This window comes from Dicentrarchus labrax, unplaced genomic scaffold (assembly GCF_905237075.1).
Source record: "Dicentrarchus labrax unplaced genomic scaffold, dlabrax2021, whole genome shotgun sequence".
NCBI lineage: Eukaryota > Metazoa > Chordata > Actinopteri > Moronidae > Dicentrarchus > Dicentrarchus labrax.
The window spans coordinates 35,005,603-35,020,193 of record NW_026136719.1 but is presented as its reverse complement, the minus strand read 5'-3'; the positions used below and the strand labels follow the sequence as shown (position 1 = coordinate 35,020,193).

The window sequence follows — 14,591 nt, the reverse complement described above, 5'->3', positions numbered from 1 at the left end:
TCTATCACACATTTCACAGCTGTATTAATGCTGCTCGTAGAAATTAAGTTTTTAAAAATGTCTACCTGAGTGAGGTGTGAGTCTTTTTGTCTGACCAAAACTTCAGCCTGGCCCCTTGCATATTAAGCACCTCAGTATGCTTGAAAGAAAGTGCTGTCATATCATCTAACAGCATCTGAAACTCATGCATACTACAGAGTGCACTATGACCATCCATCAAGGTACAACAGTCGGAAAGTGGGCAACATTTTTCCCATTTGTGCAACTAATCGATCCTCTTCACACTCTATTTTACTTAGGCCTTTTGGAACAATGACAAACAATTGTTGTATGAACTAGCTTGTTTCAAACGTACTGACAGCATTTACCTTTTGGGGGGCATACACTCTCTTCTTAGTCAAACTAAAAAGCACAGATGTTGTGCACATGCTGTCAGAGTTGTTGTTTCTTTAAAATCCACTGAGGATAAACGTCCATTAATAGAAATAGAACAGACATCATGTGAAAAAAAATTTCCTGTCTCTGCGCCACCATCATCATAGAAATCAAAAGTAATCCAGTGACTTTTGTCGGTTCATCCATGGTTACAGTGCAAACAGGACCTGCTAGTAGCTAATGTAGCATTACTTCACATGGAAATATCAATTCATAGATTTGTTCATGTATAGTAAGTTCATGTATAGCAAGTATAGTACCTAATAGTAGCCTTTCTGAGTACCCTGACATTATACTTAACTAACAATGTATTGCACGATTAGCTAAGAAATGCAGTTACAATAAGCCGTATGAAAACTTGGCCAAAATAACATGCTATACGTTGTAGTTGCATTCAGTTGCAGGTTACAGTACAGAAGTATCATAGACTTCAGCTGTGATAATTAAATAGCAGCATGGATTTAACCTACCAACAAACATTAAGCCTTTCCAGAATTCTCAAGCTATCCTGTCCCATGCTATCCTGTCCCATTCTGTGTTGTACCCCCACCAACACACACTCACACATGCACCCCCACACACGCCACTGGGCATATGTGTCTCAAAGCACCTCATAGACAGATTGAGGGCACACACACATACATGCTCTTATTGTACACACACACACACACACACACACAATGTCAAAGGGTTAATTGGGGAACTGGTCAAGCATATTTTGGGCTGTCTGCATTGAGGTGGCAAATGTGAGTGTGAGTGTGAGTGTGAGAGAGAGAGAGAGAGAGAGAGAGAGAGAGAGAGAGAGAGAGAGAGACTTATTTTGGATGTTCTTGAAAAGGGGAATTTCAACGCTTTTGAAGCTCAAGTTAGAATAAGGAGTTGCATGATCTGAAGTGAGGGTGTTGTCAGAGCCTTTGGTTTGATTTATTAACTGTATTGGGTTGTGGTAAATGGACCTGTACTTGTATAGCGCCTTTCTAGTCTTCTGACCACTTAAAGCGTTTTTACACTACATGCCATATTCACACACACATTCACTCAGTGATGGCAAAGCCCATCAAACAGAAACAAACTCATTCATACATATTCACACACCGATGACACAGCATCGGGAGACAACACGGGAGAAATTCGGGGTTCAGTATCTTGCTCAAGGATAGTTCAATTCTGATTTACTGTATGAGAGAGGGGACGGTTACAAGTGTGTAGTAATGTGCAGCAACAAGTTTTAACCCTAGGCCAACAGGGCCTGTAAAAACAGTGCACGACTCGGGATGTAGTACAAATATCAAGGAATCAAGGAAATGCATTTATCATTACATAACACAAGGTTGCATAACGAAATTAAGGGGTTTGCAGTTCCTTCATGCTACACACATAGAAAAAGATAATTACATTTATAGAATAACATAAAGGAAAAAGAAAAATAAACCAATATATACACATTTCTATAGATATATACATCAGAATCAGAATCAGAATGCCAAGTAAGTTTTTACACATACAAAGAATTTGCCTTGGTGTATTATACACATACTTATACATCCAGGAAATAATTCTGCTGGTCATCTTTTGAATTTGTGCCTGGTTGAATGTAAACTGCAGCAACAAAATAGTGATGATAATATGGGTTCATCTTCAAATAAAAAGAAACAGTGTCCATCCACTTTGACTGTGTTTAAGCACCAAGTATCATCGATGTAAACTGGTCCACATACTCTTGTCCTGCATTCTGTCAGCTCAGAACACAGTGCTTGATCTGATGTTGATGGAGCAAGTCTTTCTAGATGTGGGCACAACAGTCTCTGATTTCTTGTTGTTTGGCCAACATGATTCTCATTTAGACCTGGGGACTAAAGGCAAAGGTTTTTATAGCTATTATGAAGGGATACACTTGAATGCAGGGAAAGAAAAGCCTACTGCCATCTGACTGCATCCCATGGTCTCAAGGCAAATAAAGCCACATTGGGAATGGATTTATGTAATTTAAATCCCATCCAGAGAGACATCCTTGTATTTTAAAGTGGATCTCCTATACACAATTTTGTCATCAACTCAGTGTGAAATTTGACTTTTGTGTGTGAAATCGGAGGAAGTAAAAATAGTTTTTGCTCATCTCATAAATGTTTTAAGCTCAGTAACATAAATCCTCATTTGGACAAACAGCTTTTTCTGTTCAGGGGATCAAAATGTGGATTTTTTACCTACAGAACCCAAACTGGATCCTGACTGAGATCATTTTAAACTTCACTTTGAAGACGGATCATGTAGTCATGAGTTCTGTGTTTTTAATTTACTTACTAATTGTTGAGTTTGTACACTACATACTTTACATTTACAGCTGTCACGTCAAACAATTTTTGCAAATATGGCAGTGTGTGTGTGTGTGTGTGTGTGTGTCCGACACATCAACCAGACTCTTGTCTGTTGTTCCCCAGAATGTGTCCTTCTGCTGCCTTTGTTTGCTGACATTACTGGCAACCAGCCCTCTATGGAGCATCTGCACACACAGTACAGATGGACACACTGGACTGTAGATGGAAAAATTTAATTGACCTTGTCTGAGATTAATTGTATGAACTTCTTCTTTTCTACTCATGTCATCACTGTGCAATCAACCTTTTTTATGTATGGGTGTGTGCAAGTGTGAGTTTTGAGACCAGCTTGTTGGGAAAGTGAAGAGAATAAACATCCGGTGAGGATGATCCTTGTTTGAACAGCAGAGTGTCAGAATATTGGTCCTGTAGTCTTTATGGCCAGGTGTTATGTAACGCCCCATAGTGTCTTAGATCTTATTAACCATGAGATGAGGAGGCAGCCATCGCCCTGAGCAAACTTCCTCAGTCTGCAAGCATTGATAGGTGACGAATGGGTGGCTGCCGTTGTATTAAAGTGGTCAACTTCCCTTATAAGCATTCGACATATGTACTGTGTTAGGGGAAAAACCAACAGGTGAGTGGAGGCAGCAGAGCAAACAGAGAAACACAATGGAAGCAAACCCATCTCACGTGCCTCAACTGAAATTTGCCTTACATGATATGTAGAACAGGCCTGAAACAATCATCAGTGTTTGCTTAAACCACTTCTGTTTAGTTAGTTAGATTACCTTATTAATTAATTATTTGATAGTGTGAGTTCACATTGTTGTAGGAGGATCAAATTCAATGCACAGAGTGCACAGAAATGCTGTATTTTTTATTTAGTGCAAGCATTTGTAGATCCTTGCAATTTTAGAATGTCTCTAGCAATGGCAATGTATTTTGTGTGCCATGAAGTTTGGTACAGACAATCATGATCGGCAGAGGAGGAAACTCCCCGACTCTTCAGGTCAACATTTGCATTTGTCAAACACTCAGTTCGGTCACCTTCAAAGCTACAGTATAAAGTCAGATCAAACTCAGCTGTACTTTACTGCTGACATAACATCCAAGACACGCCAACATTAGCATGTCAAACTACTACTACTGTCATTAGCTCCAAAGCACACCTGAGCCTGAGTTCACATTGTCTGACAATTTGATTTAGCTGTTTAATAACTGTTCTTTTCTGTCTCTTTCCTCTTTCTCCCTCAGTCTAACAGGGACAATTGTGGCCCACAAGACCAAGGGTTTCTGGTGTGTAAAGAGCCTTTATTGTTTCTCTTCACACACTTTTAAGTGTACCATACAACATACTCTTCAAACATCTTTAAGTCTCTAATAAGGTTGTTGTTTTGAATGTATATAATTTCTACTTGAATGGACCAGTGTGTAGGATTTAGTGCTATATAATGATGAAGTTGAAGATTACAACCAATCAAAACCCCTCAACGCTTGAAGGAGAACCTACAGTGGCTAGAGTGAGCCTTTGTCTTTTCAGGGCCACTTTAGAAACATGTTTCACATGTTGTAAATAAAAACGACTCATTCTAAGGTAACGAAAACTAATATTCTTATTTTCAGGTGATTATACACTAATGAGAAATATACCTATGAATACTATATTCCATTTCTGCAAAGAGATCACCCTTAATGTTTAACCTATATTTCCACTCTACACTGCTATATTTATTTTTTGTCCCTGTCCAATTATTTATACATCATGCCACTCCTGCTGTGACCTGTGCAATGTTCCATATCAATCACATCTGTGTATAAAAAAGCTGTATATAGTGTACATTCAACTCTTATTTTACTTTTATTTATTTCATTATAGCTTATATTTTTCAATTATGTCTTTTTCAAAATGTCTAATATTTGTTAATTGTAAATGAAGAATCCAGAACTGGTTTCTATTATTTTAGACCTTATACCGATATACAAGACATTCACATTTTGCTGCTAATTGTTTTGGGCTCAAAGGAGACAACTTTATCTTGTAACACAAGAACAAAATTTCTTGGAAATACAACTGCATGTAAATAAGACACTGATGGTTTACAGCAGGTAAATAGAACTCAACATCAAAGGTGAATTTCAGTCAGTTATGCAATCTGTGTAGTAAAGTGAGTCTGAAGTTATCCTTTCACTTTCAAATAAAAATTTAAGCACATATATGAGCCTTTGTTCCTTTTATCCTCCATGTGCAGCGGAAACATGATGACTGATCAAACATCAATACATACTACATTCACAGTCTGACAATACAATTTGACTGATGACCAATGAAAACCTCATCCATTTGTTAGTGACAAAGAGACAACCTTTGTCTTATCTAATTTGTGCCATACGATTATGTTATTGCCTTTTTGTGCAATATCCACGTCACAGTTGATGAAAAAGTTTTACCTGCTGTCCTTCAGAGTCAGAGGATGTTTGAAGGTATGTTTTGATTTCTCTGAAATTGTCCTCCACACTGAAAAAACATATACTTTTAATAATAATAATAATAATTAAAGCTGCAAGCAGCGATGAACGGGCCCTCGCACACCACGCAACTCGGGGTGTGCTGCGGTTGCATCACGTGCCGTGGTAACGTGTGGACCACAACATGAAAATTTCACATAAATCAGATCAACTTCCTGTTGCAAGGAGGTGGTGCTATCACTAAATCTGAATACTGTCATGTAGACGTGTTCATGGCGGGACTCTTATCAAACATGTGAAGTTTCATTGAGATCAGATCATGTACGCAGAAGTTATGACAAATCCCTCTGTCATGGCGAGTTGTTAAAATTCCACGCCACACCATGGGCGCGCGCCGTTCGACGGAATGTCATAAATAGCACAACTTTTAATCATGAATGTCTTAAGATGGCTGTGTCCAATCTGAAGTCGATCCAATAATTCCCTAGGAGGAGTTTGTTCAAATACAACTTGTGCAAATCGCCAAAAATGGCTGCTAAATCCTAAATGGCCAACTTCCTGTTGGGTTTGGGGTATGGCGCCCAATGGATTGTTGGTTCGTCTAGATAAGATCTACGCTTGTGCCGATTTTTCTGCATACCGGTGAAAGGGGCCCCGGAGGGTTCAGTTTATGGGCCCCTGAAGGGCCATTTTGCCATACTCATAGTGGACCCCTAGAAAATAAAAAATTTTCGCCACAACTGACATGTGCACCATGTTTCATGAGTTTTCGAGCATGGGAAAGCCTCCAAAAATGCAATTCATTTGTTACTAAAATAATAATAGGAAGAATTACGAATGTGAGCACGGTCAGTGCTCGGGCCATCATAATAATAATGTGCTTATTGATATAACAGACACTTGCCAGCCTGTCAAAAACAAGTTTTAGTGGATATGGTAAAAATGACGATATAATAAAAGACAATTGACAATTCATTTAAAGGATGATTAACATGGTTGCAACACCAATGTATATGGACAGTTAAATGAACATGAAGAATAACATGATAAAGTCACAGGACTTATTTTAGCTGTGGTCCTTGTAGTTAGATTGAATAGAGGTGTGAGTGCTTGCTTGCGTTTGGAGATAGTGGGGCCAATGTTTGGTTTGTTCCTTCTGGGTTATTGTAGAAGCATGGCAGTTCAACATGGCAGACTCAATGGAAGGCAAAACCTTATTCCAATCCTGGGCACCAGAGTATCTAAAAGAACTTTCACGCATCTGGCTACTAATTCTTCCCAGCGCCAGATTTACTACACTGGACCTGGTGTTGTGCCTGTATCTGACCAGTGGGAAGAAGTTTAGTGAGTAATCTCTACTCCACAGGGAGACAGTTCAGCTGCTTGAACAGGTTCCTCCCTACATGACCTAAATACTGATTTATAGTTTTGCATTGATTTCCTAGGTATGCTAATAATAATAATAATAATAATAATAATAATAATAATAATACATTTTATTTGTAAAGCACTTTTCATAAAATAATCTCAAAGTGCTACAGAAACGCTATAGCCTAACGTGCACAGCCCAAGAAATTTAACTACACGTCACAGTGGTGCAGACCACAATAACTGTGATTGGGCTGCTTGGTGAGTGTGTGCATTGTCTGAGAATGAAAAGCAACTCATGCAAAACCAAGATGAGTTGATGATGCTGTTTAAGAATCTCTCTTCGAACACAAATAAACACACATTCTCAGACAAAGGCACACATGGGACTCTGCTCTTGTCTGTCCCCTCATATTCTCTCATCCTTTCGTTTTACAGGCAGTGGGTGGAAAAAAAGAGGAAAATCTCCTCTGTGAAACTTTTTTATTTTTAGGTTTTTACATAAGGATCACTATAAATTACATTCAATTTAATAATTCAAAACACTACACCCTATTTCTTCCCTTGTTGTTCCTCCTTCTATTGGGGAGGGTTATGTTATTATTAGTGCTGTCAAACGATTAAAATATTTAATCGTGATTAATCGCATTAATGTCATAGTTAACTCGCAATTAATTGCAATTAATCGCACATTTTTATCTATTCTAAATGTCCCTTGATTTCTTTTTGTCCCATTATTTTTTCTCATTTTAATGCTCTAATCAACATGGAAAAGTGGATCGGCTTGCTTTGTGCAAATGTTGTTTTTTTTAAAACAACATCTGCATATATTGTAGTGTTCAATTTCACACTAACATTCTCACTTGGAGCAAAAAATCTCTCACACAATGTAACACTGTCCATCAATAAAAGGATGAAAAAAATACATTGTCACACAAACAGCCCTTTCTAAGGGATCAAAACAGGGCGATACAAAATAAAATTACAAAGTGCACATGTAAGGTAAACTAGGACTCAGCCTATAGTGCAGTTAAACCATGGCTTTATACTTTTCTCAAGTTTGCTTTGAACATAGCAGTCAGGCTACTGCTCTTTATTCACCAGAGGCTCAACCCAGCCTCTTATTTCAGAAAGAATGAACAGTAATAGTTACCAATAAAAGGTAAGCCTACTACTTCTTTGCTTTGAGCCAGTTACTCAAACAGACAAGCCTGTTGACATTTTCAGACAACAGGAATCCATCCATTTCGGCGTCTCGCGCTCACCGTCCACTCAAAACGTAACGTCTACTACTCTTAAACAAGTGTGTGCGGCGTGCCTGTTGTTTTGTTTCTGGTCTAGCTAGATTCGGTGGGGTGTTGTAGTCCTTTAACGTTACTAGTTGTTGCAACAGCATGTGAAAAAAACTACAAAGTGTGCTAGGCATTAATCTCGCGATAAAAAAATTTACGCCGCTAAAAGGGGTTTGTGTTAACGCCGTTGATAACACGTTAAACTGACAGCACTAGTTATTATAATGCTATTGGTTTATTTGCTTTCTCTCCTTTAAAACACACATAATATAGTATAATCAAAGTATAATTAATATATTTAATTTACCTAAATCTATTTACTACTGAAAAACTGAATAAATTCTTTGTGTTTAGTTTACGCTTTTTTCATTTTGAAATGTATATATTTATATAATATATATACCTACATAATATGCCATATCAAATGCCATGACTTTGGAGTGGTGCTGAAGTTGCTTGTTTTTCTGTTTGACAGTTTACTAAGTATTACATACTCATCACCTACAATGCAAATTAACAATTTGATTAATCAGCACATCAATAATACAATTCAGTCTTATTTGTATAGCGCCAATCTCAATCAAAGTTATCTCAGGAAACTTTTCTAAAAGAGCAGGTCTAGACCGAACTTCCCACCATGAGCAAGCACTTGTTTTAAGAGGCAGAAACCTTGGACAGACCCCGGCTCTAGGTGGGTGGCCGTCTGCCTCAACCAGTTGGAGTGTAATGTTGGCTGTCATGTGACTTCACTATGAGTTAGTATAGTCCTGATTTTTAGAGCCTGGGACACTTTTATCTTTATCCTTTATCTTTTGACATTTATCATAGTAAATGGTAAATTAACCTGTACCTGTATAGCACCTTTCTAGTCTTCCTACTACTCAAAGCGCTTTAACACTACATGCCACATTCGCCCTTTCACACACATTCACTCAGTGATGGCAAAGCCCATCGAACAGAAACTCATTCATACACATTCACACAACAATTCAAGGCATCGGGAGCAGTATCTTACTCAAGGATACTTCGACACGTGGCGGGATTGGACCAACAACCTTCCAATTAGTGGACGACCCGCTTTTATTAAATATTTTTGTCAAGAGGCATGCCATGTCTTATATTGCAAAGCAAATCTACCTATGGGTACAAATAAAGTAACCTAACCGAATTTGTCTTCAGCATGCTCCCCATGCCCGGGAACATAGACCTGATAATCTGCATATTTGACTTGGCATAGGTTTTAGCGGATGCCCTACCTGACGCAATGAGGTTATGAGGTTTATAGAAGATCCTGGTTATGTGTTGCAAATGTACACATCTGGTCCTTGTTTCAGGAGCATGAATAAAACCATATCCTGGTTTTGAGACACCTGGGGCCAGATGTATAAACCATGCATACACACAAAAAGTGTTCTTACACTACTTGCCATGCAGGTATCCAAATATATAAAAATCTATGCGCAGTGAGAATGTGCATACTACATCTTTCACACTGTGGCTCAGAGGCAGAGCGGGTTGTCCCCTAATCGGAAGGTTGTTGGTTCGATCCCGCCACGTGTCGAAGTATCCTTGAGTAAGATACTGCTCCCGATGCTGAGCATCGGTGTGAGTGTGTATGAATGCGTTAGTTTCTGGTCGATGGGCTTTGTCATCGCTGTGTGAATGTGTGTGAAAGGGTGAATGTGGCATGTCAGGAGCATTGTGCAGGTGCAATTTCAGGATGATTGAGATGTATGTGGGAAAAAAACGTAAACATTTTAACCGTCCATGCAGCCACTGACAGCAGCAGTTACTGATGAATGCAGGTGTTGTGTGTTAGCAAAGTGAACATAGTGTCAGAGCTAGTAGACGGACTGGGTGGCCTTCAGCTCCAAGACAGACCAGCAGCTCCCACGAGGACCCCCAGCTGGGGGTGGGCAGGGGGTGGAGGGGCTGCTGACTGTGTGTGTGTGTGTGTGAGTCCTTTTGTACATGTGAGTTGAGTTCTGTGTGTGTGTGTGTGTGTGTGTGTGTGTGTGTGTGTGTGTGTGTGTGTGTATAGAAGATCAAGGCTAACCCTGGCCATATAGGAGGTCAGCAGTATGACAGTGAGGCTCTCCTAGCGACAGAGCCCAGGAATGTTCTCAGGGCCTGGGCTAGGGGAAGTCGGCTGCCCTGGAACAATCACACAAGAGTTAATATTGGCCCTGCAGGTCAGAGGTTAAATGCCTGTAGGTCACAGGACGGAGGAGGGCTCCAACCAGACACAGGGGAGGGGAGCCAAAGACTGGGGCCGTGCTGCTATATCTGTGTGTGTGTGTGTTCCACCATTGCCACCCCAGCAGTCCATGCTGTTGTACAACACAAGAGAAGGAGCAGTGCATTTCTATTCTTCCTGGACTTTCCCTTTTTTCTTCAAGAGTCCAATCAGGCTCCCTCTGGACACTGAAGAGTGTGATGTTGTTGAAAAGGACCTTGTCAATGATTCCAACTTTCAGCCTGATTATTATTTGTTGAAATAAACCAAGATGACTTGCTTTATAGAGGCCTGCAGGAATGAGTCCTAAAACCCCAAACTGATTTGAGTAGTTTAAAGACACTTCCCTCGCGTTGAAGTAACTGGGTTTTTTAATAGGGCTGGGGTGATATTACCATGTGTGGCCGTGGCCATCACACTGTGCATGAAAGCTTCACAAGTAAAAACACCTGAGTCACAGTTGATGTAAAACTAAGCATTGACTGAAAAATGCCCTGATCAATCTTTGATATTGGATCGGGACATCCCTAGTTTTTGTTTAAATATCTGAAATAAGGTCTGTGGTAAACACAACCTTAAGACATTTTTCTGTTTGTCAGTATATGTCAAATATATCAGTAAATAAATTAATAAAAAGTGAATTCTTGTATGTGTCTTAACCCTTGAAGTACAGTTCCTACATTAGTATTTTTGCTGGTTGTGATGTAATTTCTTTAGTATCTTGAAATGATTCATAGTTGTGTCAGTTGTATAAGTCAATAAACCATAATCATTAAAAAAAAACTATTGAAATTAATAATATAAAAATACAGAAACTATGTACATTTCTCAGACTGTGAGATATGCTAATTTTTAATAATTTCTCATAATTATTAATAATAATTTTCCACTCCTCTTCTCCACTCTTCTGTACCTGCATCAGGCAGCTGGCACTGTCATGGCTCTGCTCCCCTCCTGCGCCCTTTGCTCCTCCTCCTTCCCTGTGTGTGTGTCTGATGTGGGTGCGGCCTCCCTTCACCTCACCTGTGCGCTGTCTCACATGCTCTCAATCCATTCATCAGTCCCAGCCTTCAAGAACCCTGGTCATCCTTTGATTCCTCGCCAGATTGTTGTTCAGCCAACTTAGTGGTAACTTTTGTGGCTCCTATATGTCCACTCATGATTTTCCTGCGCCAGCTCCTCCGTCTAACCATTTCTCTCCTGTGCTCCAGGAACCTCGTGTGCAGTTCAATTTCCAGAGTCAGCTCTCCTGTGCCTCCGTGTCTCCGGTCTCTCTTGCCATTTCACCTGCCTGTTCCTGCCATGGCTGCCCCTCATCCCCCCAGTGTGTGGAATAAAGACCCTTAAACTGTCTATCTTGTCTTTTTGTCTGCTCCTGGGATCAGTCAACTAGCCCTGACAGGCACTGCACATCACCCAGAGTACACAATGATTTTAAAGACATAAGCCTTAGCTTTTCACTGCATAATGCATATATATTTATGTAGTTTAAAAAATAGTAGCACTCCCTCAAAGTTATATAGTAGTGTTGGCATTTCTGCAAGTGGGTGGTAAAAGTTGAAAGACCAGATTGTTTGAGATTTTAAGTGCATTTAAGCATAATTTCATTCACAGTGACGAGTCCTTGCTATCAGAGTAAATTCTGTAGTTTTACTGCTGTGACCAGTTGGAATGAATACCCTTACATACAAGTGAAAAAATCTTATTGTTGCAGACTGGTGAGAGTTATACATTTGACATAACCATATATACAGGTTTTCTTTGGCTTAAACAGAAGAACTGAATAAAAAGAAACATGTTTCAGCAATGGACATGACATTGACTGACTGACAGTCTGGGAAGTAGGGAGAAAACACTTGTTAGCAAGGAACACTTAACACCAAAGACAAATCAAATTATAAAAACACACACAGATGGAATAAATATAGAAAATAATAAAACAGTTTAGAACTACTGCGAAATTAATATATGACAAAATAACACTACATTCACCAGATGGATTTAAGTAATCACTAAGTTAAATGATAATCTCTGATTTTCTGCAGCGGAAATACAGATATGTATCATATAGTGTTCTTCTTCTATTCTGTCTCAGGCATCAAGCATTGCATGTTGTCTTTCTTTGAATTGACATGCATAATGTTAAGTTGAGTCATGCATCCAAGTTGATGTATCTTATACTGGTGCTAAGAAAGTTGTGTTGTCCACTTAAGAAGTCAATAAGACTCCACCCTCTCTCTGTGTGTGCTCAGGTTACTGTGGGAGGAAGGAATGTATGAATGGACACACACCACACACACACACAAGCTCACACACACACACACACACACACACACACACACACACACACACACACACACACACACACACACACAGATGCCCCGAGTGCTTGGTATCGTTCATTCACAAATATCTGGCAGAGCCTGTCACCTGACCTTGTCCAAACAGAGAAAACCTTAAAAGATAGACCTGTTGGCTTGTTACAGGAATGCTTTTGAAAGCTGCTGCACTTATCAATAGAACACAGTCCAGATATGAAACCTTTGCACCAGTGACTCTGTGGTGGATGGATTAAGTCAAGAGAAAAACATTTTAGATTCTGATTCAGATGCAGGGCTGCCCTGCTGTCAGAAAGAGTCCCACTGCTCGATTTAATCATCAATATCACCTCAAACATGCTTGTTGATTTCACTTTTGGAGTCACAGACGGATCCCTTTCTGCATGTTCCTATATGAAGTCAGGACTGTCCTTGCTAAACAATGGTGGACCTCATCCGGGCCGGATATTTAGTTAAGGGGAGTGTTGGTATTCACCATGATCCCTTTAACTGGAGCAGAAACTGCATGAGCCTGAGCAAACTACTGTAGTAATCACTGAAGCATGAAACACATGAGAGGCCTCCTCACACCTAAGCTGTGCAGGAGACCAATGAGGAGGAGGAGGAGGAGGAGGAGGAGGAGGTGCAAAAGGAAACTCTCAGGCTGGGTTGGTTTTAAGATGGACTAAAGGCTCAGAAACTGACAAATCTGTACATCATCAATGACTCTATCTCATATCTGCTAGCCTATTGTGTCAAAACAGAAAAAATAAGCTAGTTGGCAATAGAGTGACATAGGTTTAGCATTGACTCCACTTTGATCCACATGTAAAGAAGACAGCTTTGAAGTTTAGGGAAGGTGTATTTTCTAAGGCTAGCATTTTCTCTTCTTCAAGTCTGTCAGCTAAGGTAAATGGTAAATGGACTATTATGGACTATGGGATATTTGTATAGCGCCTTTCTAGTCTTCCGACCATTCAAAGCGCTTTTACACTATGTGACACATTTCACACACAGTCACACAGTGATGGCAAAGCCCATCGAACAGAAACTAATGCATTTATGCACATTCACACACCGATGACACAGCGTCGGGAGACAACACAGGAGAAATTTGGGGTTCAGTATCTTGCTCAAGGATAGTTAAATTCTGATTACTGTATGAAAGAGGGGACGGTTACAAGGATGTATCGGGAGCAATTTGGGGTTCAATATCTTGCTCAAGGATACTTCGACATGCGGCAGGGAGGAGCCGGGGATATAACCAACAACCTTCTGAGCCATAGCCTAAAGGCCAAACATATCCCACTCCCAAATCTCAGATAACTCATTTTGGTGTGAACAATTGACCCTTCCTAAGGGCTGCCCTATTTTCTTTACACTCTGATTACAGTTGAGCTTGGTCAGAACGTTGACCAACTTTCACCTTTCCTGTACTTAGATATGTTATGTGCTAGGCTTGTCTATGTTGACAGAACAACAACATTTTGAAATATATTTATATATAATATATACTGTATATAGTCATGTCTTAAGTTAGCTAACTAATGTTAGCAAAAGCTAGCCAATCTACAGCAATCATTAGCTAGCAAGTTATATCTAAAAGTTAATGTTTGTGAAATACTAGCTTATTGGCTAGCTAATTTACATAAATTGCTAGTTACTACAGTCCTATTTTGAAGCTGACCCCGCTGCAGGATTTGACGACTTGGGATTGAAACATGTTAATGACATTGAGGTCAAATCCTGCAAGATGTATCTTGTAAAAGTATTTCAAATGTAGTGTATTTATCAATTTTGGTGGTAAATTCAACTAAATAAAACTGAACCAAGACAGAAGCCATAGCAGTTTCATCTGTACACTTGTACTGAGGCTTAAGAGGATAATGCAGGATTTTTTTTTCAAAATCATCATCATACAATACTCACATGTGATATGTATAGTCACTTTTTGGTCTGCTGCAGGAATTCAGAAATTATCCTTTTTACTCAGTGATTACTTAAAAACCATCTGGTGAATGTAGTGTTCTTTTGTCATTTAGCAGTAGTTCTAAACTGTTTCATTTTTTTCTTGATTTTTTCCATCTATCGGTGTGTATTTTTATAATTTGTTTTCATCTTTGGTGCTAAGTGTTACTTGCTAAGAAGTGTTATCTCC

The 14,591-nt window shown here is 39.4% G+C and overlaps 2 protein-coding genes across 2 annotated transcripts in view; one reads left to right on the top strand and one right to left on the bottom strand.

Annotated features, from left to right (window-relative positions):
- Positions 1-11,468, top strand: part of vstm2b (V-set and transmembrane domain containing 2B) — a 104,133-nt gene extending 92,665 nt beyond the window's left edge. Inside the window, exons 7-8 of the transcript XR_007881009.1 lie at positions 11,038-11,243; positions 11,327-11,468. The gene's annotated coding sequence lies outside the window, so the exon portion shown is untranslated. The remainder of the gene's footprint in view (positions 1-11,037; positions 11,244-11,326) is intronic.
- The window catches only part of kbtbd13a (kelch repeat and BTB domain containing 13a), a 388,109-nt gene that overhangs the window by 222,837 nt on the left and 150,681 nt on the right, over positions 1-14,591 (bottom strand). The window lies entirely within an intron of this gene.